Source organism: Megalopta genalis, chromosome 4 (assembly GCF_051020955.1).
Source record: "Megalopta genalis isolate 19385.01 chromosome 4, iyMegGena1_principal, whole genome shotgun sequence".
Lineage (NCBI taxonomy): Eukaryota > Metazoa > Arthropoda > Insecta > Hymenoptera > Halictidae > Megalopta > Megalopta genalis.
The window spans coordinates 32,307,847-32,330,998 of record NC_135016.1 but is presented as its reverse complement, the minus strand read 5'-3'; the positions used below and the strand labels follow the sequence as shown (position 1 = coordinate 32,330,998).

General features: G+C 37.2%; 1 protein-coding gene across 2 annotated transcripts in view; it reads left to right on the top strand.

Moving 5' to 3' along the window:
• Positions 1-2,495: 2,495 nt before the first annotated feature.
• 5-HT7 (5-hydroxytryptamine receptor 7) overlaps positions 2,496-23,152 on the top strand; it is a 289,833-nt gene continuing 269,176 nt past the window's right edge. For both annotated transcript variants that reach the window (XM_076520992.1, XM_076520991.1), the window contains exon 1: positions 2,496-3,447. The gene's annotated coding sequence lies outside the window, so the exon portion shown is untranslated. The remainder of the gene's footprint in view (positions 3,448-23,152) is intronic.

The following is a 23,152-nucleotide window of genomic DNA, read 5'->3' as shown; positions in this document are numbered from 1 at the left end:
AATTATATTATTATATATGTAATTTATTCAACAATTTTAGTAAATCACTGTCCTTTCAAAATATCACTTCGGTAAAATACGTCGGACAAAATTAATATATGTTAGTCATTTTTCTAAACTATTTATTTTGAAAGTGGCTTAAGTCACTTTACCGTAATGAAAAGTGGTGAGTTTTTAATGTTTATACGAAATTATTTATACTGAGAAAAATATCAGTATCCTGATAACAAATACAAGTAAATCTTCTCGAAAGTTAGCATCCATATTTTTAAACGTGTTAAATAATATGTCGACTTAAAAACAAAGTGACTTATGCCACTTTCAAAATAAACGGCTCATATTCTAACTTCTCATATTAATATTTATAAGCATTGTTAATACCGTGACATTATTTATTCCCCATAAGAGGTTAATACCGATTAATAGGTAGAAGATAACAAGATCGATGGGAAGCGGATAATACCGTGCCACCATCTGTGTCTATTGCAAGTAGAAATAGCCAGTAATGATCAGACACATTAACCACTACTATCGAAAAGCACACGTACTCGCTAGATTGCGAAAAACACTCAACTATTCTCACTCGACGATTCTCAAAGGAGATCGTACAAGAAATTATCGGTCCATAGTCTTCATTTTTATTCCCAACGTAGCGTTATTTTCTATGATTCATTATTATCGCTTGTAATCGAAATTCCACGTTGCATTAGAGATACGTTCTACACGTGTTCCTTTGGTCGAAAAAGAAAAGATCTATTTCCCGCGACAGCATTTGCGTAAATTTGTATTAATTAATTTCCGCGAGGATAATATTGGCTTTTGCTCGAGTTTGGTTTCATGCTTCAAGAACGATTTATTCAGGAATTGCAGCTGGCACTAACATTATAAATTAGCAGACTTAAATAATTTAATTTTCACTGAGCTCGAGCTCGTTAACAATGAACGTGTGCACACGTGTCGCGTGATTATTATTATAGTGACTGTCGCGAGTTCGACAACACGGTAACTCGATTATGTCATTTAACTTCGAATGTTCGTCGCATGCATGACTGTGAATTAATTTTATATCGCGTGCATCACAGATATCTGTGAGTTATCTACGCCGGTTATCTACGCGAATACATTTGGCAAATGTTCTATTGTCGGTAACGTAGTCGAGGTTCGCAAACCTCCAGCTTCGTAACTTCGAAGATATTATTTGCGCATAAATCCAAAATTATTCTGTACATCCCGTACTCGGTGCTATTATACAGATTTTTTGGCTCTTCGATTTAATTATTCTTTCCATACATTATTATAACCATGAATTAGATCGACATCTTTAGTTAAATAGTCACTGCACATTCTCGAAATGCGTCTCGATTATTATTATTTCCTTGTTTTAAGTGTTAAGTCGTAAGTTAACTGCTACAGGCAAAAGAAAGGATTTCTTTCGGCTATTAAGGAATTTCGAGGAACTTTATAACGTAAACAAAATTATAGCAGTTATCCTAAATATTAGGATATCTTTTAACACGATACAACTTTTTAAATATTGGATCAAATTGGTCTCGAACTCTTTTGGCGACGTTAGAGGGTCTAGTTTACTAGACAACGTGTAAAACATAATAAACTCGTTTTAATCATTATTCGTAATAATAATAATCATTATAACGTAAACAAAGCTATAGCAATTACCTAAAACATTAGGATATTTTTTTAATAAGATACAACTTTTTAAATATTGCTACAAATTGAAAATGTGTTAAACACAATAAAATCGTATTAATCATTATTCAAAATTAACGATTGAGATATTACTGTTAATCGTTAATCGTTAAAGATAATCATTAACGGAATTACATGAAAATATCCTTCCAATTCCATTGAAACGTCAGCAATTATTAATTGCCCCTTTCAACCGACGATCGATGATATCATTCGTAATCGATTAATTCAATCGTCGACTTTTCCACGATTAATGCCATCGATCTTTTTCATCAATCATTCGGTCGAATAAAAAAGTTCGAATCGATCCAACACCGATTCATACTCGACAGCGTACATATATTTCGAATCCCCGTAACGTCGATGTGTTAACGAAAAAAATGACAAAATGTACCCGCTCGTACCACTGCATCGTTCCGATCCGCTTCCATCATTCCCCGAAGGTCCACGCTCGCGCTATTAATTACATTCGACGAGAGCACGATCTCTTTCCAATATCCAGCGCGTTTCCGCGCGCGCGGACCAAGTCCTCCGGCGACCGTTTCCTGTCCCGGTCCCCGATTTCGGGTACCGGCGGGTCGCGCGGGTAATCTGGCCTGGCGTGGCGCGAAAAATGCGTGCGCTCACGCACGCGGGTCCGCACGGGAAAACAACGGGACAGGGCGTTACGATGCGTTGCGTCATGCATTGGACGGTTTTCCGGATAGGGCAGTAATTTGGCGGCGCGGCGCAAGCGCCGCAAGGCGGGTCCGGGTCAACGGCAAGAACCCGGTCTAGTCGTACGACGAACGCCCGTGCGGGTTGTCGGTGTCGGGACGCTCCGCGAAGCCGATCCGCGAGCGCATACCCGTTCTCCCCTCTACCTGGACCCGCCGTCGAGGCAGAGAGCGTAGAAGAGACGAAGCAACAGGACGAAACACAAACACAGAGATCGAGCTAGAGAGAAAGATATATATACCCTAAAACGCTACCCGCCTCGTACCGGGAACATTTCAGTCAACCCTTGCGCATAATTCTGCACCGATTGTAATATCGAAGGCGAACACTTCAAAAAAAAAAAAACAAAAAACAATAAACAAAGGGAAACGATCATCGAAATTTTGTCACGGACAGAATTCGCGATCATCGAACGATCGTCGTCGTGTCGACGATTCAGTGATCGGATCGAGATAGTTGTTATCGATGACCCGGTAGAGGCGAATGGTGAACGGTCGCGAAATCCTGGGGAGACGTTAACCGGCTAAATGGACCATAAATAGTGTCCGGCAAACGGGGAAAGGCGAACGGGACAGGGAAGAAATACCGACGTTCCTCGGCGACGCTTTTTTCCCGGCAGGGTGGCTGTCTGTCGGGTGACGGAATACCCGTCTTCCAAGGAATCCTAGTGATCGAGTGATCCGACCCGAGCTGGTCCCGTTCCCACAGCGTTCACTGGCCTACCGGAAGCCGGCGGGACCGGCCGACAACTTCCGTCTTCTTTGCGAGAGTGACCAGGAAGATCGGGGGTCGACGCGCCTGCTTTCGTTTCCATCGGTCGCGCTCTGCCCAGTTATTTTATGGTTTCTCGATCCAGAGTGTCCTTGGAACAGTCGTTGCCAGTGCGGTGTGAACGGACTGTCCGGTGATGCTCGAGGGTGTTTAGAGGTGCTTCGTAACGGCTTCACGGGATCGAGGATCGATCCTGGGCCTGGGAACCTGCCGGGAGCTGCACCTTCGAGGACACCTCGGGTTGGTGAACAGGTACGTGCAGGTCGTTTACGTCGTTTCGGGATGAATCGGGACTGAGTTTGGGTTTGCGATGCTTCAGGCGATTGAATCTTTCTGATTTTTTTGGAATTGGTACTTTGACTGCTCTTCGATTTAGAGCTATCGAGTGGCTGTTTCGATTTTGGCGAATTTGTGTATCGTTCGAGTTTTAGCTCGATGAGATGATATTTATAGCGGTGATGTTTGTTTTATTTTTCGGTGTAGACGAAATTGTAATATTGTAATACGAAATGATGGATTTTCGTCGAATATGTTGTGAAAGTGATTCGGGCTTGGAATCGATTGGTAATCGAAGTTGCTCGGAGTTGGGCAAAAAGTAGTTCGATTAATAGTTCACGATTATAACTTGTTAGTTGTTATAAGCTATTTTAAATTAGTCAAGTTATTATGCATCGGTTGAGTCATTATAAATTAGTTATAATAACGAACAGATTATAATTGCGAATCATTAAACGGACTAGTTTTCGCCCATTTAGTATAAATTAGTTAGAATAACTAACGAGTTGTAATCGTTAATCATTGATCGGATTACTTTTCACCCAACTTTGAAATTAGCGACGGAGATTAAGCTGTGAAATATTGTGAAATTGGTTAGTTACTTCTAGCAAACAGATACTGGGATAGGCATAGGATGGAAATGCGTTTGAAGAAAAATTGGCATGGAATGAAAACATTCTGATGTAAAATAAGACTCTCTCATCGCCAGTGAATATCATACGATGGGAGATGGGACAATTTACTTTAATCGAGCAGGGGATGGGAATTTTTTCATCATAAAATTGTTGTGCTCTTTTCGTCAATACGTCCCTTGACCTGGCTGTCAGAGAGAACGTAATCGAGATTGTAAACGTCATTGTTGCCTGAATTATTTGAATTTATTATCTTTTACCGCTGTCTCCATTTTAGGTACCTATTTCAATGTTGTTCGAACAGATTAACCGTTGGTATTTTCTATACTTATCGAGACATAAATGCATGATCCATTTAAGTTAAACTAACTTCTACGATTTAGAGTGATATTTGATTGCCAAACATCGGGTAAATAGTTTAAAGAAATATTAAAATTTATTTGAATATTTCAAGCAAAGGGATCTTGCAATCAATGAAGCAAAGATTTGATAAACTTTTATATGAATATTTTTGTTGTTGATTGATCTTCTACGTTGAGAAACTGAAGTCCGCAAGGAAAAGCAAATTCAAATATTAAAAGTACGCACAGTCGTAACAACAAGTAAAAGTAACATGCAAGCAACGCGGTAGAACAGTTCAAAAACAAATCTAATAACTACAGCGTAGATTTTCATGCATTTACGAAATCCGCAAATGAAAACGCAAGAAAACGTTTACATTAATATTCAACTACAGCTATATTCTCATTTAACTATTCTTCCACTTGGAATCTCTCAGTTCACGGCACATTTGCATCGAGTTATATTTTTGCATAATAATTATTTATTTAATAACGCAATTCAAAATTACGATTGTAAAATATGCTTTTTAAAATGTAAATTAAAGTTTGTTAAAATATGCTTGGTAATGAGTGTGCATTAAAAGTTTGTTAACATATATGCTTGGTAATGAATAAGTTAATCCCTAAATACTAATAACATTAAGATATTCACTCAATTATGTAGTAATATTTTCGAAAAGCGTATCAATGTTAATGCTTTAAAGTGTAAAAGTTCTATTAATAGGAGAGTTCGGCAAATTTTATATTTTATGTAGAAAATGAAAAATTACAAATTGAATTACTATTTCATTTGCAAATAGCAATTCAATTTTTTATTCGATTAAAAAATCATTTAAATAATATTACCTGTTGTTTTTATATAAACTTGCGACCGAAGATCATTATTTCCCTATTACGACGAATGCTCGACGCATTCTGCTGAATAAATGATAAATAATAAGCAATTAAATGATAACTAACAATTGTATCCGTGAACAGGAAATAAATTTGATTATATTCAAATAATTAATTTGGATCTATATAAATAAAAAATGAGTAATTTACATTCGTCTTTTATTTAAACTTCCAGGTTACAAATAATTTTTCATTTAAATAATCATTTCAATGTTCGAATGAGACGAATAAATTTAGTTAACGGTTTCCGGTGGTATTGTCCTTATAAATAATTTTCTATTTAAATAATCATTTTAATGTTCGGACGAATAAATTTAGTTAACGGTTTCCAGTGGTCCATCGTCCTTATAATTTCATTATCATCGTGGAATAGAACTTATCGAACGGGTTATTTGACCAGCGGCGATGGTACGGTTAGCGTTAAAAGGGTTAAGAATGGCAAGAAGTAGACGTTACGGTGTTTCGTGGGACGCGGAATGCCTGGACAACAAACGTGACAGTACTTGTGGGTTAATGTTTCGTGTCAGGACTGGCCGTTCTATGAAACGAGGGTGGCGGGGGAACGTTCGCGAGGGTTGAAGTGTGATAAAAACGCGCTCGCTTGTAACGCTGTGAAAGGAAATTGGTTCCTATTGACCTCTCCGGTCGTCGGTTCGCACACGGTCTGCGCGTTCCGGGAACGCTATCGAGCCTATCGAGTTGTTGCATCGGGGGAAATGTTTTTCAAAGGTTCTGGTTCGTGCCGATCCATCGGAAAACCGTCCGGAGGTGTCGAGCGTTGTGCTGTGTCTCGTCGACGGAACTCCCGACTTTCCTCTATGATAATTCTCGGCAGCCCGAGACTAGAGGCTCGAGGGGACTTGTATCGATGACCTCGAAACGGCTGGCGTCGTCGAGGTCGCCGACGTGCCGTGAAATGCATCCAGCGACGAGATTATTTATCGAGATGTTTCGGGGATCGTCGCTGAACAACTTCTGCTCGCTGGATTACCAGGGAATCATTTGACTATTAAGAAAAAGCTCGAGGCGCATTTCTTCCTCCTAATTAATTATTGGACTTACGATCAGATCGAATGTTTCTGTACGAATCGAGGACTTAGGAAGTTAACCCTTTTGCAGTCGGAGTATTTTCTCGAACTGGCTACAGTGAGTAACATTAATGGACATCGTCTTTTTTCTTTTTCTTTTTTAATTTCGAGCAATTTTAATCTCTGTCGAGATTATTTTACATTACATTGTATGTACAAAAAGTTGTCGCGAATTTACGACGTTCCAGACAGATAATTCAAGTGAAATATTGTCAAATTTTGTATTATTTGAAACGTGACAACATTTTAGAAATGGGACAGAATTGTATGTATTTAACTACTGAACGACGATACTTGGGCCTATTTTGCTCGAAGAAAAATGTGTTTCTTGCTTATAACGACCAATTCGGGCGTTGTCAATGCATCGCGAATAAACTGTGTTCCGATAGGTGGAGAAACGGAGACAAAGGAATGATATCGCGAATGACTTTTCCGGCGGATAACTAAAACTCGGATAACCAAGAACCGCGCTTAATCAAGCCCGCGTGTAATCGGACCCCGATTAATCGAGGCACCGCTGTAATCTCATTCGCGTTGCGTTAGTTTAAAGAAAATGAAATTCGATTTTGCGTCGGTTTCGTGTCCCGCCAGTATTAAAACGTGAATTTGCATAGAAATCTGCGGCGCAATGATGGTTTAAGATTTCTTTAAGAGTTAGGGCAGCGTTGTTAACAAGATTAAAGCAGAAAACTATATTCTTTTGTCATTGTTTGCCAAAAAAAGAAAACGCCGCAACCTTGCCGCGTCGTGCGAAAATAAGTTTGTGAATAATTCATTGGAGCATTGTAATAATAGCAGGGAAATAATGCGAGATTTTAGTGAAAGAAACTCGAGTAACGTTATTGAAAGGATCGACCGCGTCATTCGAACGGATTTGTACGTTTCCTGCCTCGAAAACTCAATAGACTAGTTTTTATTGTTGTCGAGTCTCGAATACATTTCTGATGGAGAAAGAAACACATCCTTGGTCAAATATTGACCGAGCATCGAATTATCCTGCATACGAAGCCAGCATCAGTGAAAAATCAAATATGCTACTCGACCATACGAATTGTATACCCTCGCATTTTAAATTATTAAAGATTGCGCGCAATAGGTAATCCGCATGGAATTGCAACGTGCAGAACTTTCCGAGCAATTTTTATAGACAGCCGACAGCCTTCAAAAGTGCTCACAATAATATTGTTCAGTAATAATTGCGAAACGCAGCGTACATCTTTGTGGTAAATTTCTTAGTACGTAAACGTTTAAAATTTGGAGTTTAAGGCGTTGAACTTATTTTTCACTGGTACTATTCTCATAATTTAACGCCCGTTGGTGTTTATTAATATTTATTTGAAAGGGCAGATTCGTTTCTACTAAATAAAGCGACGAAACATTCCCGTGTAATTCGTTCTCTCAGATCCTCCACAGAATTTGCAGGATTCGTATAAATTCCGGAGAGTGTAGCAATAACTGCAGAAAATTTAAACGCAGTTATGTAAACAATAAAAAAACGTTAACAGAGATGTTAAAAACGTTTTTAAAAATATCTCGAGAAGTAACAAATTTTTCTGCCACGATACCCTAATAATTTTCTACGTAGAATGAAGATAGGAATCGATCTAATAAAAAAGAAATGATGCAGTTGTTAATTGCACATGCACCGAAGCACTTAAAAAACTCCGAGGGCCTACAGCCGTGGTGCTCATCGAACTATTCATCTGCCTCTTTTGACATTTTTATTATAAATTAGAAACGGTGTTGTGGCCTGAAACAATTGAAACTATTATTAAAAATGTCGCGTATTGTAACTATAATATCAGGAAAAAGATTTACTAAAATTCAAATAACCGTATAAGGGACATGTTTCGGTACTGAAACAATTACCTCGATCCTTTTTCACAGTGAAGAAACAAAATTAATTGGACTGGACTGCGGTGGCATTTAATTCCCAAATAAATTGTTCATTATAAACAAGCTTATCCCACAAGTCAACGACTTCGAAACGTAGAAACAAATAACGTACTCTTATTCATCGCGCGCTATTAATTTCGAACAACCCGTTTATCGATACTTATTTCCTACGCTCGCGCGAACAAAGCTTTCATAAGCTTGCTAGCTCCGTCAAATTTCATCTTTCACCTGCGAAAGCCGCTATTGTTCGTTACATTCTACACTGTCCATTGCGGAGCGTATTGTTTCCGTTGCTCGTTTCGTTGCCCAGATAAATTACAAAATTTGAATCTCAAAGGTCGCGGGAAAATCGATGTTAATTCCGCGTAACACGTTCGGCATCGATTCCGCGATCGATGCGACACGACGCGACGCGACGCGACACGGCACGACATTTCTCGCGAAACAATCCAATTAATTTTTCATATTCTACGGAACACGCCAATCGATCCGAACGGCGAAGGATCGACGCGGTGTCTACTGCCAAAATCGTGGGCGTTATACCAATCGCGATACGCTACACTTCGGTCGCCTCTGCGGCGCGGGCTCATTCCGGTTGCATTTCAATGTGTGATTTAATCAACCGAGAACGGGAGTAACCCAGTTCCCATCGGCCGAAACCTTTGTGTATTCGGATGCCTCGGAAGAAATGGAAATATCATGGTAATGAACCGTTATTAATCATGCAGTCGTTAGGAAACGCACGCGACAACACCAAGGTCCCTGCGGGCGCAATCTCTGTTACGGTTTCATTGACAGATACTCGTGTTACTCTGTTGCGAACTTAGTAAAATTGTTAACAGAAACGATTCATTTCCATTTGAATTTTGTTTCTTACAATCGTTTTCTTTTTTCTTATTCGGGGCTTCGCTTTCGAGAAAATTCAGTTTGAAGATATATATTATATTATTATATTATATTTATTATTATTATAATATATTATATTATATTATATTCGAATGCTGTGTGTGTTTCGACCATGCTACTTGGTATAAGGTTTACAAACAATGCAACGCGATCAATTACTATTATAACTTCGTTAAAAAAACTTTTCTTATGCTTTCTTAGAAACTTAATAGCCTTTAGATGCCGCGCGCAAACGTTGTTTGTAAACGTTGTACACGTCATACGTCGCTCAACGATCCGTAACTTGGTCGAAACAACATTCGAATAAAATGAATTTTCCGACTCAATTTTCTCGAAGACGAAGCTTCAAATAAAAAAATTGCGTTCTTCATTTCTTTCTTAGTTTTTTTTTTATAAGGTATCACGTGCTACCCGCTTGAAGATTTTATTCGAGCGGGGAGTATTTTATTTATGTATTATTTTCTGGTATTGATATCTTTGGTTTAACAAAAATTATGAAATGAACGTACTTTTTTTTCGTACACTCGATGAATGGTCTAAAATCGAAAAGAAAAGCAAAAGAAAAAATAGTACATTCTATAAAATTCTACGAAAACAGTCCTCGAAATGAATATGTATCATGTATTTGTACTTTCGATTCAAGAATTTCCTTGAAATATCAAAGCGTACCGAACTGATTTAGAAAAGCAGTGGTCAAGAACTCGCTGATCACGCGTCGCTTCAATCTCGTGGAATTTTTATGGCAGCTCATTCGACAGCGAACGCGCTGCGAAACTGAATAGAATCACTCAATGGAATCGATAACAGGGAATGTGTACATTATTCGAATAATAGAGCGTTCAGGTGGTTCTACAGCGGCTATTGTGACGGTCTGACCGGTCCAGTTATGTTTTTTTTCTTCCTGGAAAATAATCTAGACTGAGCGTTCGTTTTACGTCTATGCATGCAACAACGAACTCCTTTACCGCGAACTTCATAAAAGTCGCGGTGCCTGAATTATTCAAACGCTCGCGTCGAAGGAAGTGCCCGGCTGTCGTGACAATGGCGAGCACCGATTCGAGAAAAGGGGATTTCGTTTTCCACGTGGCCCCGTTTGTTTACTGGATTTAAAGGACGGAAGCCGGCGGTGGCCGCCGGAAAAAATAAAACAGGAGGCCGGATGATATTAAACCGATGTTTTTCTTTTTTTTACCCGTTTGAGATCTTAACGGGCAACTTTTCCGAGGCATTTCGGTTTCTTTGAGGTCCCAGTTAATACTACTTTCCTCCGTAATCGCGCGAAATGCGAAGTTATGTTTTCCACCGAGCTTTTAATTACCTCTTTGAGTTTTATATCTGCGCCAAGCGTTCGCGGCTTGCTCGCTTTCTCCGACCGCGAGCCTTTCGCTCGAAAATTAGATGCTTGTGCAACGAAACACGCACCGCGAGGCTAATTTGATCGAAATTAGTTGAATTCTGTCAATCGTCGCCATTTTTTTTGTATTTTTCTCTTTCGTTCGATCTTGAATTATTACCCAGGGAATTTGTGTTCGCTTCTTGTGAAACTTGACACATCGCAGTCATTTTCATTGTAATGCGAAACGACATGAATGCTCTATAATTCTAAAATTTATAAGCAACATTGTTATGCGTTCAATTATATGTAGCGATTATTCTTTGAAATTAGGCTGCTTTGAAAGATAGATGAATTTTAAATAGATGAATCCACGATTGTGACCATTTTGTTTATCTGAAATGAAAAAAGTTATAATAAAATTAAGAATTTTAGAAGAATTTTTATTCCTATTAAAACAGTTTACGAAAACAAAGTAGAAGGGCTTGATTCATAAAGTGTATATTTGTTGTACGGAAGCGTGTATTTTATTTGCAAAAGGGTGAATATTTGTAAAAGAATGAATTTTATTTGCAAAAGAGCGAATATAATTCGTGGAAGCATAAATTTCATTTGCGAAAGAGTGTATATAATCTGTAAAAGCATAAATTTGATTTGCAAAATAGTGTATTTGTAAAAGGTTGTATTTGTGTATTTTAATTGGAAAATCTGTAATGTTGGCTCTCGCATCCTTCGCGAACGTAGCTACGAAGAGATAAAAATGTTCGGTCGCAATTGCAAACAAACGGTAGTTCCACAGATCCTTCATAAATAACCGTAATAGGTTCAGAATAATTTAACAATTATTTACCATTCTTCTGACGTTTTTACTGGTTGCATTTTATTTTCTCATGTCCACTATAAGTACATGCAATCCGCGGTCTGTTTATTACATTAATACCGTGAAAAAACACCAAGCGAATGTATCTCATGCATAATTTCACGTTTTATGCACCAAAGTACAACGTGATCAGAAAGAGTCAAATATTTCGCAATATCTATCATTTTTGGTATTTATAATAATCATTAGGTATCTTTAGACTGTTATAGTTTTTCAAAAACGATTGTACACTGGAACGATGTTGAGATTTTTACTTTACAACTAGACTGCAGATTTGATAAATTTACGACAAAAATGAATGAGAGGACATTGTTACGTCATTTTAAACTTATTACTAGACCGCGGATTTTTATACGAAATTAAAATTGTTTGCTACCATTGTACAAAACGGACGTTAAACGAAGATGTAGCTCCTCTTTTGATAATGTCAACAAATTGAAAATAGTCTAATACGAGTCTCAAATTTTTCTGTCATCGTTACTGTGTATTTCAATTACTCATTTTTTGCCATAAATGCCTAAAATCCGCGATCTTCTTATTGCAACTATTAAATGAGGCAATACACTTTCATGCAACTTGCGATTCTTACAATTAACTGCGACAATCTTTACTTTGCATAAAGATCCGTAGTTTATTCGCAACTCGCGGCAATGTGTTACACGGGAAAAGTAATAATGGACATAAGAACAAGTATAATTGATGAAACGCATTACTTTATGCGGGGCAGTGCGGAATCCTCGATCCAATATGAAGAGTCGACGACGAGCTGTAAGATTGGAAAATCGTACGGCTGAATATTGAAACTGCAGAGCGCGGCATATTCAACGAGAAAAGATTTAAGTGAAAATAAACCCACTTTCGTCCCGTCGTTTCCTCCATCAAGCCCGTCTCTTTTAAATATCAATCATTCCGGGCCACCGACCTGGAATAAACTTAACTTTCCCATTTGGATTTTCATAATTCTACCCGCGACTTTGTTTGTGCCGGCGCGGCGCGGCCGCGGTCGCGCCTCCTGTTTCACTTGTGTCCACAATAGCGCGACGACAATTTTCAGAGTTATGCATTCGAAATGTAACTCTACGCTATCGGCGCGAATTTGATTCGGTTCGAGCGTAGGAGGAGAGGCAAAGAGAAGGAAAAAAGACATTTGATACCGTTGGTTTCGCCGAATAGCGACGCGAAATTTTTTCATTAATTCGCGGATAATGCGTTTCGCTCTGCGGAGTGAAAAAGTGACGGACGAAGTGGAAGATCAAAAGCCAGGGACACGTTTACGCGGGCGGAACACGTTGATTTATTTATACGTTTTCAAGAAGCTTGCGGATTCCGTTGTCCCGCATGAGATGCTTCCTTTGATCGAATCACCGCGCGCGCGCGGCAATTTTTTTTAAAGGCGATGTTTGTTACGTCGATGTCCGTCGCGTGTCTCTCTATTTCGCGGTTCCGCTGTCAAACGTGTACAAATATTTGTGCCGTGTTATTGGATTTCTGAGCTCTAAGCACTCCTGCAGCATCCACGGAGCCTTGGACACCCGAACTTTTCCGATAATGCATTTCGCAATTTCTAAATCGAGTTTCAGGAGATTCGATTTTTAAAAGAATACATAATCGACAGCCGTGTTCCCTTGAAAATACAATGCTGGATTTATGATACGGGAAACTTGCGAAACAAATCACCTTTAATAATAATGCATATTGAACTGCCTTCTTTGCCCCTGCATTTTCATTCATCTGCCAATCTTTCACATCTCGTGCCACATTTTCTATCTACATTCTTTCACAATCACTGATCAAAATTCAAACCATGATTACAATAAAACAATCTCTTGCAAGCAATTTGCGATAAGGCATTATAATATATGTATATAAATAAGACATTGAATTCATTTTCTAACAATATTTATAAATAAAAATATGGTTATAAAATAGAAATATTATATGAAGAAGAATAAATATTCATTGAGAGAAAAATGAATTCTGAAAGTAGTAGAAAATTAGTGTCATTTATATGTGACTATCGCGGCACTCAACTTGTTAGTAGATAGATATTTTCAATAAATATTTCTGAAAAAATTGTGATGTTTTTCCAATGTTACAGTTTGGCTCGTTTAACATTTTTTCACGCTCTGGGTAGACATTTTAAAAGAGAATAAATATTCATTGAGAAAAATGAATTCTGAAAGTAGTAGAAAATTAGTGTCATTTATATGTGACTATCGCGGCACTCAGCTTGTTAATATATAGATATTTTCAATAAACATTCCTGAAAAACTGTGATGTTTTTCCAATGTTACAGTTTGGCTCGTTTAACATTTTTTTACGCTCTGGGTAGACATTTTAAAAGAGAATAAATATTCATTGAGAAAAATGAATTCCGAAAGTAGTAGAAAATTAGTGTCATTTATATGTGACTATCGCGGCACTCAACTTGTTAGTAGATAGATATTTTCAATAAACATTTCTGAAAAACTGTGATGTTTTTCCAATGTTACAGTTTGGCTCGTTTAACATTTTTTCACGCTCTGGGTAGACATTTTATCGATTCAACTAGGCATTAGGTGCATCTATGCTCGCCGATTCTTCGGATATTCGAACTTGGGGAATTCATGTGTACATGGTGGATGCTTATCAGGTATTTATATGTACACTTTGAATCGAGCTCTGTAATTGTGCGATAAAGAATGCAGCCTGTACAAATTTCTCTTTCGTTGTAAAATCGATCAAATACGATCTTCGACGACCTACGACATTACGGCTAGATTGCGAATCTCATCGATCCACTGCAGCCTCGATAATCTGAAATCTGTGGTGCAATGAAAATTTTAATGCAGTTTTACTAGCACCGATGCGTGCGAAAATGTATTCGTAATAGAATTCGCGAGGAAAAACGGCGAATTGCGCGATCATTCATAACGCAGCGGCCTTGTTCTATTTTTTGTCCTTCAGTTTTATCATCGAGATGACTAACAATATACACTCCGGGACAAAAAGTGTGCTCAATTCGAAATTAACGTAACTTCGATTTATTTAACATTACAACTAACGTTTTGTTTTTACACAAACGAGATACGATTGAATTTCGCCAATCTAAACTATTATAATAGTTTATAATCTCGTCAGCATTTCGTCATTTGTGTATGTTTATAGTGATATTTTGCAAGTTTGGATAAGAACAAAACCTTGGTTGTAATGTTAAAAGTAAATAAAAATTGCGTTAATTTTGAAGTGTGCGATCCTTCCGTCTCGGTGTAGGAGCGACTATAATTAATATTCAGGATAGTAGTATAATGTGTAAAGTACTCTTGAATGAAGGCACGGACTTCGAAGAGGTCAATATTGTCTTGGTATAGATTTTCGCAGGAAACAATAAGGTTGATGAGATCGCTGGAGCCATAATTAGCCTTGCCAGCGGACGGATTAAAAATAACTTTCGACCTAAGTGGCCTAGAAGTTCCGTGAAAATTAATAATTTATAATCTTAAAGAGCTTTGTCTTCGAGCTTCTTGTCATCGGGAATTAGAAATGTTTAATTGGAAAAAGAATTCGAAAACGGCGTGGGCGGTTCGATTACCTCCTTCGCCGTGCAATTTTTCCGTTACGAGAACACTGATGGACCTAATTAAGTATTGATAAGATGAACCTGAAACGAACAAATGTTGCAATTGACATCGTCGGTGAACAATTTCGTAAAACATTTTTGCACTTGTCATCGGCCAAGTAAATTAAAGGAGACAATTCCAAGAAATGTTTCTTTTCGCAATATAAATGGTTTGAAAACGCGCACATGAAGCGACAATATTTTTATAAGCATCGCAGTTTAATATTTCTTTTTTAAGATTAACAAAATTTTATTTACATGTAAGCAATTCAAATGGACTCTTAAGATTTTTTGATTGTTTTCACATTTAGATTTTAATGTCAACATTCGAGACTCTCGCTTCTAACATCTTGAAATTAACATGATCGTAAAATTATTATTATTTAAGTGAACTTTAACGTATAAATTGGAAACTTTGGATCGGCGTTAGCCATTTCTAGCGGATCTTTATGCATCTGTAACATGTACAAATTAGCGAGATGCAAGAAATAAATTATTTTGCCAATATAATCTTTCAAGAATATGCAACAAAAATTGGGATTTGCAGGACGATCTACAGTCCAATGATCACTGTTAGAGCGAAAACAGTTTAATTCTCTGCGAAACGTGTGAAACAGCGAGCACATTCATTTATGAATACGAAACGTACTCGACATTATAGCGGTCATACCTCTTCGCTTCACGTGTTTGCGTTACGGTGCAAAATGTCGTCGCTACAAATATCTATCGACAGTGCCACTTTGTGCTAGTTGAAACCTCATTCCGCGAATCTCAATGTTTACATCCCGCCGGCCCTCGCAACGCAGTGTGCCCGTATTGTTCCCGTTGTCTGCTTTGCTTCAGTTAACCGCGGAGTCGCAGGGAACTTTCTTCTCTGGCGGTCGTTGATTCTTTTTAATTGAAATGATCCAACCGGTTCGTCAATTACGTTGACGGGATGTTACGTTCCGCGTTTTCTGATTACTTCGCGCGTGTATATCTCGGAACCGCAAATAGGAATTTCCCGTCGTTCTTGTTATAGTAACACGACTCTCTTGTTCTCCGTGATTTTTTAAAATTTAAAAATGCTCTGCACTGTTTGCTCCGTTCGCTGCAAGCAATATGTTAAACCTTGGCAAACGGTGGAAATTATTGTCATAAATCCATCCACTTTCGTCGTAAATCCATAACAAGCGATCATTACGTTTATCGTTACTGCGCGATTCGATTTAGTTTTCTTATTTAAAATTCGTTGTTAATTTACTTTTCTTGTCTAAAATTGTCGATCTCTTCTAGTATCAATTATTATTGACACAATCGAGCGTCGATTATGCACGTATGGAAATCAAAAATGATTTAAATTTTCTTAACCGATTAAATTGTTAGTTAAACATTATTAGCTTAAAACTAGTTAAGTTAGAAAATCGTTAGTTTGAAACTAATTAACACGTTGGCTGCCGTGGGGGTCACCGGTGACCGGCACTCGACTTGGCTACAGCACCGTGGGGGCCACCGGTGACCGGCGACGCGACGAATAGTTAAAATACATAATTAGGGTAAACATCGATACGCATAAATTTTTAAATAATATAATATTATAATAATTGTAATTTATTACAATGCGCCACGAAAAATGCATAAAACAAGTTTATACAACTAAACTTATCTGCTGTAAATAATATTTCAACATAATATGCATCGCATAATGAAAAATTCATGTTGGCGCCTTGGGCAAGTCACGTAAAATTCGCGCGGCAGCCAACGTGTTAAGTTTAAAAATGATTAAAATGATTAGCACTTCTGGGTATTCAACAATTTCAGAGAAGAAAATGAAATTTTGTATTTAGCGTGTGTCCTCGTTCATTTTCACTGGTTTAAGAAATTCGTATATTTCAAGAAGCTCGAAACGCCGCAGTGAGATGACATCGTTGTTTGTTTTTAATTTGAAATAATCTACCCCGTTGTTCAATCCCGGCGAAGAGGCAGTTTTTTTTGCTCCCGGTTCTTGATTGGTACAGTTCCGAACCGCGAACCCGAAATTTCCTGGAAAAATTTTAGTAACCGGGCACGTCGAACTCTCTTGTTTTCTCGCTTCCGTTTCAACCTTGCGATTCCGGTTTGCGAAATTTATTCTTCCCGGTTGGAAATTCGCTGGAAAATTACCATGCGTTATCGAGAGGAACACGTACCGCGCCGCGATAAAATTCGACTTGAAGCTCTCCAATATTTACCGAACACCATTGCAATGAAAAATATGTGACTTTGTATCTTCTGATATTAAACGGTCAAAGGATCTTTTTATTCAATTTTTTACGGTTGATTTACTTTTTCATTAAACAACGGTATCGAGTTTGTACTGTGGCACCGTGATTTTATGTATTTATTACGAAAATTAGCAAGTTGCAGTTTCAAAGCAATATCACCTGAATGTCAACTCAGTATTTTTGAGTTATTAATGCTGTAAACAAAGCAAGATAATTATTAAGCGATTTCTGTCTTTTACATGGAACACAGATAATTTCTGTTTTGCATAAAACTTTTTTGATTAGGTTAAACAACAAACCAGGAAAACATTAGAACTTTAGAATGTTCTCACAGTTTCGTTAATCTATTGATATTATTCAAAGCAGAAGTGCATGTTTATTTAACTTATGTTTCTCACAATTAAGACAATTTTTATTTTGCACGAAGATCCGAAGGATAGTCATTAGTTGCCTCGTAGTAGATGAGAAATTAATTTGAATTACGAAATTAACTTAAAAAAGGAGGATTCTTTTCGTAGAGCCAGATTGAGAAAATTTATGGAAGATTATTGCACTCTTGCGTCCAGTAAATCATTTGTAAACCAATTTTGATAAAATCGGTGAGAGTGTCGCGTATTATCAAAGATTGTTTATTCTGTTCAGTTGTAAAAATATTTTCTTCTTTATACATCACGCGCTTGAAACACGTAGATGTTACATTTACATATCACATTTCGAATGACCTAATATTTTAATGACTCGGATCATACATGCATATACCGAAAAGGAAGTACATAATTAAGGAATTTTGACAGGTCGATTTTAATTAGTTTGCACCAGCTTTGCCGCTCGTTACATCGAACAAAATTGACTGAACGCGTTTTCAAGTAAAAAATTTCATTTCGCCGGAGCACCGACCATTCCCTATGTTCTACATTCTCCACATTTCTGAATGCTTTAACTCTTCCCCGGCGAAAAATTTCGCGTTGTCTCTGCAATCCAGTTGCGCCAGCATGGCCGCGCGCACGCCGGAGCAAGCAGCAGATAGACAAAAATGTTTCATGTACTCCTGGTCGTCATAGAATTACTTGAAAGGCGTAAAAAAATAAAAGGTCGTAAAAGGACGAAGGGATAGAATTTTTGTCTTGCTCGTGTAGATTGCAGAGCGGCGCGTATACACGCGCGCGCGAAGGGCGCCGTAGTTGTGTTTTCAGTAGCTGAAATTATTTCGGAACGCGGGTGCTGTGTATTACTACGCCCCGCATCCTTCTTTCCGTTATTCCTTCCCAGCCATTTTAAATTCCAGAGTGGACAGCCCTTTCTATTATCGCGGTCTCGCAGCCGCACGTATATACATACCGAGTTTCTCTCGTCGGCCGGCTGCACTTGTTGTGCGTATTACTTTATTTTCACTAGTCCGGGACCGGTTTCTACGAAAGTTTTCATCCTCTCCCGCTAGCCTATTTCCTATTCATGCATTAGTTTGCATCGATTTCGCCGTGACTCCAAATAAGCCTCTCAAGACTTTTGCATTATTGTGCATTCTAAAATCTCATCGCTCCAGAAACGTTCGAGATTGTATGAATTCGTCCGTGTTCAATTTCCTTTCTTTTTTTAATTATTTTACATCGAAAATCCTCTCCTTCTATATGATTTCAATGTTTTTACGTGAATCGATGCTACCGACACCATTGTATATTGATTCTGTACTAGTTCTTGTTATTTGTACATTGTACAATTGTTATCTCTTTCCATGATCCAAACGCTTACATACTTTTTTTTTTTAAATAATATTGATATCATTTTAAAGCGGCTGTAGGATTCGATTGAATTTTTGCATTATTTTATATTGTAAAACTCCTATGTACCATTTTCTATGATCCAATTACCAACCTAATTTTTTTTAACAATATTGATATCATTCTAACATGCTTCTGGAATTAATCTGTGTTAAATATTTCGATTATTTTGCATTACGAAATGATTGTGGCTACATAATTTGTTATTAATATTGATATGCTTTTAGAATTAATCTCTGTTAATTATTTCGATTATTTTGCATTATGAAATGATCCACGTGACTATATAATTTATTAATAATATCGATATCATTTTAACATGCTTTTAAAATTAATCTGTGTTAAATATTTCGATTATTTTGCATTACGAAATTATCCAAATAAAAATCATTTTCTATTACCTTTTTGCATTGATATCATTTCGAAATGGCATCAGGATTCAACTGTCTTTAATTCTTTTACTATCTTATGTTAGAAAATTCCTGTGTCCCTTTCAATTATTAAAATAGTTGTATAAATTTTTAGTAATATCGATACCATTGTGATAAAATTTTTGAATTTATCTGTCTTGAATTTTGTTATTATTGTAATGATTCGTATATTTATTTGTTTACAATTTGTTAGCACCGATCTTATACAATTCTCTTATTCGCCAATGGTTCTAAAGTTGATTTTACGGAAACGTTTGTTTTACTGAATTTTATTAGTCGGAGTTGGATGAAGTTCTGTATTTTAACTGGAACGGTATTATGCTTCATCTTTACTATAATAACGCAAATTTGCATAAGCATCTGCATAGCAGGTATAAATATCTATCTTAGTATAAACTTAGCAGATTCTGTGTACGCAGTGCCAGCAGTAAGTTCGTAATCACTCTGCGAATCGATGGAAACAGAAATACGCTTGTTAAGACGACAAACTTTAATAACTGCAAATATAATTGCACGCATTTCGTGGAAGATAAGAATTAAAAGATACAGCAACTGTTCTTGCAAATAGTAATTTATAAGTAGATCGAGACTTTTTGTCCATGAAATACACAAATGTGGGAAACAAGCGGAATACAAGAATATGTTAAGTAGCACGAAATAATTGTATTAATGTACAGAAAGTGTTCGAAGTTTTTGTCTATTTTTCTCAATAAATCCTTTACGATTTACGATTTACGATTCCAATTGGAAGCTTCACTTTTTCAGTTCTTTAAAAGTCTTCCAACAACAAACACTTTCTTTCTCGATAACAATAATATTTTAGTAGAGATTTTGTAAAGTTTTATTTATAAAATTTGCTCCTGGAATGTAATTTATCGGGTCACTTCCCTTAAAAGTGCGTCGAAATTTTGAAGAATCGTAAAATAAGAAATCGATCATTTTGACCATGAAGGTTTCGTATCGAGTAGCATTAATTTTTTAAACCATGTTTACAAAATTTCATGTTTTTTTTTCTCCTTAGTAAATGAGCAGATCGCATATTCTACGGTTCTACACACATATTTTTGTATTTCGTAATCAGAGATTCCTCAAAGATCTTCAAAAAAAATTCGAGGTACAGTAATATCTCTCTAATTGACGCTATAGATTGTCCATAAAAATGGATAATTTGGGAAGAGGAGATACGACTATTCGAGTCTTTCGCGGTTCATTTTTATAATAACGAATTGTCAATAACTATAAAAACGAGTTGCAAGGCTCGAATAATCATATCTCCTCTTACTAAATTGTCAAATTTGTGCACCATCTGAGCGTCAGTTAGAGAGACATTACTGTAGGTGTAAGTATTAGGTCTACCGGAAAGTTCTGTCCGATAGTGTCACTTCAAGTTTCAATCCATATTCACATGTTGATTTGAGACAGATATGACTATCTCTCTTTATCATTGCATTTAAACACATATACTCTCCTAAATAAACTGAAACAAAGATGTCTCATGTCATTATTAAGTGAGACGCGATCGTGAAAACATGGCTACCGATGATAATGCCGGACCACATGCTGCTTTGGCGACTCGTCGGAAAATCGCAGAGCTAGGCTGGGAAATGCTGTCACGTCCACCATACTCCCCAGACCTAGCACCCTCCGATTATCACTTGTTTCTCTCTTTGCAAAACTTTTTACAGGAAAAAAAATTCAAAACTGAAGTTGATGTCGACCAAGCACTAGTCGAGTTCTTCGCCTCTAAAAATAAATCATTTTTAAAAAATGACATTTACAAGTTGCCATCACGCTGGCAAGAAGTCATAAGTAACGATGGAAAGTATATTCTACAATAAATATTATTAAATGTATGAAAACTGTGTTATATTTCAATTCAAAAACGGACAGAACTTTCCGGTAGACGTAATATAATTTTGCCCCAACATAATACCCATCATTCTACGCGTGGATTAGGTGTCTCCGCGGTGCCCTCGATATATCGACAGACGTTTTATCACGGTGGCATCTAGTCGTGGGTTCTACCGACGAACTTTCCACTGCTATCGTACTCCTTTTTCCGTGGCCGATAACATCGTCACGCCGCGGTATCTCCGTTTTTCCGGGCGAAAGGGATTTTTACTTTATATTTCACGGCATCTAGCACGATATCGCGAGTCAGGCTATTTCCAAAGCCTATTCAGCATATTTCCGTGCTTGCTCCGCTCGGTTGTCGCTAGCGATGGCTGGAACTGTTACTTTTGAATCACTAGTGATTCGATCACGTTCGTTCCGAGTCACGGAGAATTTTCCCAGTGATTCGTGATTTTGTCGTGAATGCCTTTGATTGGTGAAGAGCGTAACTGTTCTATGCAGATGTCCGCACGACCGAAGATAATAAACTATAATCACAATCTGTATTTGTATTAATGCGAACAAAGTAATTAATGAAAATGTGAACAATCATCCCATGAATGATTTTGTTACTGATACTTAAACGAAAACTTAACGAAATATATATTCCTATTTTCTTTATATATATATATATAAATTCTTTATATTTTTATATATATAAATATCTATAATTATCTATAATTATATATATATATATATATATGCATTTTTAATGATATTTAGTCAAGAACTTAACAAAGCGGCATATTTGTATATTTCAACATTAGAAATATACAAATATATTTGTATATTTAATTAATAATATCATTAAAAATGCAAAAGACACAGTCTATAATTATTTACATCGGTGTTAACAATAGACGATGCAATGAAGAAATATATACAAGAATGAATGTATGTCTCTATTATCATTTATTCTAATTTATAAGTAAATAATAATGCTTACTGATTTAAACAGCGTGTAGAATACGTTACATTCATTACATAAATGAATTTGCACTTTTATATATTATTTAAATGAACATCTATGACGATCTAGTGTCGTGAAATCGAGACGAATAATAAATTTTGCTTCTCGAAAGATTGGGTTAAGGATAAGGAGAGCAAAATTGAATTGTCTCATTTTTAATTGAAAGGTATTTTGTTACACGCAAATCTTCATTGAAACATTTTATATAGTTCATCGATCAAGATTCAAGATCAAATTGTACCGTTCGATGCAATCACAAATGTAATCGTCGCTTGGAGTAACATCAGTGAAAACAAGAAAATCGCGATCACGATTGTGTTTCAACATCATACGCGAGTCACACACATGATTCTGCGATCACAGTGATAAATCACGGTTAGCAACTAATCACGCAATCTCTGCATGACACCCACACAGTATACACACTCGACGTCGCGCTATCTACTTTCGCGAATCTACATACGCGTTGCACACTTCTTACGGAATTTCGCACTTTCGACCGAAGCACCCTTTCGAGCCGCCGGTTCAAATAAGATGCACATTATTCATAGGGATTTTCTTCCCTCGCATTCACCATTGTTACCCGGCAACAGAGCCGCGACTTGATTTGTTTCGCTGGGAACTCGGTTACACGCGATATAATTATAAACGATCCTGTGTAACCCCCTCTCAGCCTCCTTTATCTTTCCAGTTCTTTATTACACACTCGTCCCATTGTCTCTACGTTCCGGTCTTCCACCGTCCGCGACCTCTTATCGCAATTTTATGGAACGCGGATCCAGCCGAAAGGCGAAATGC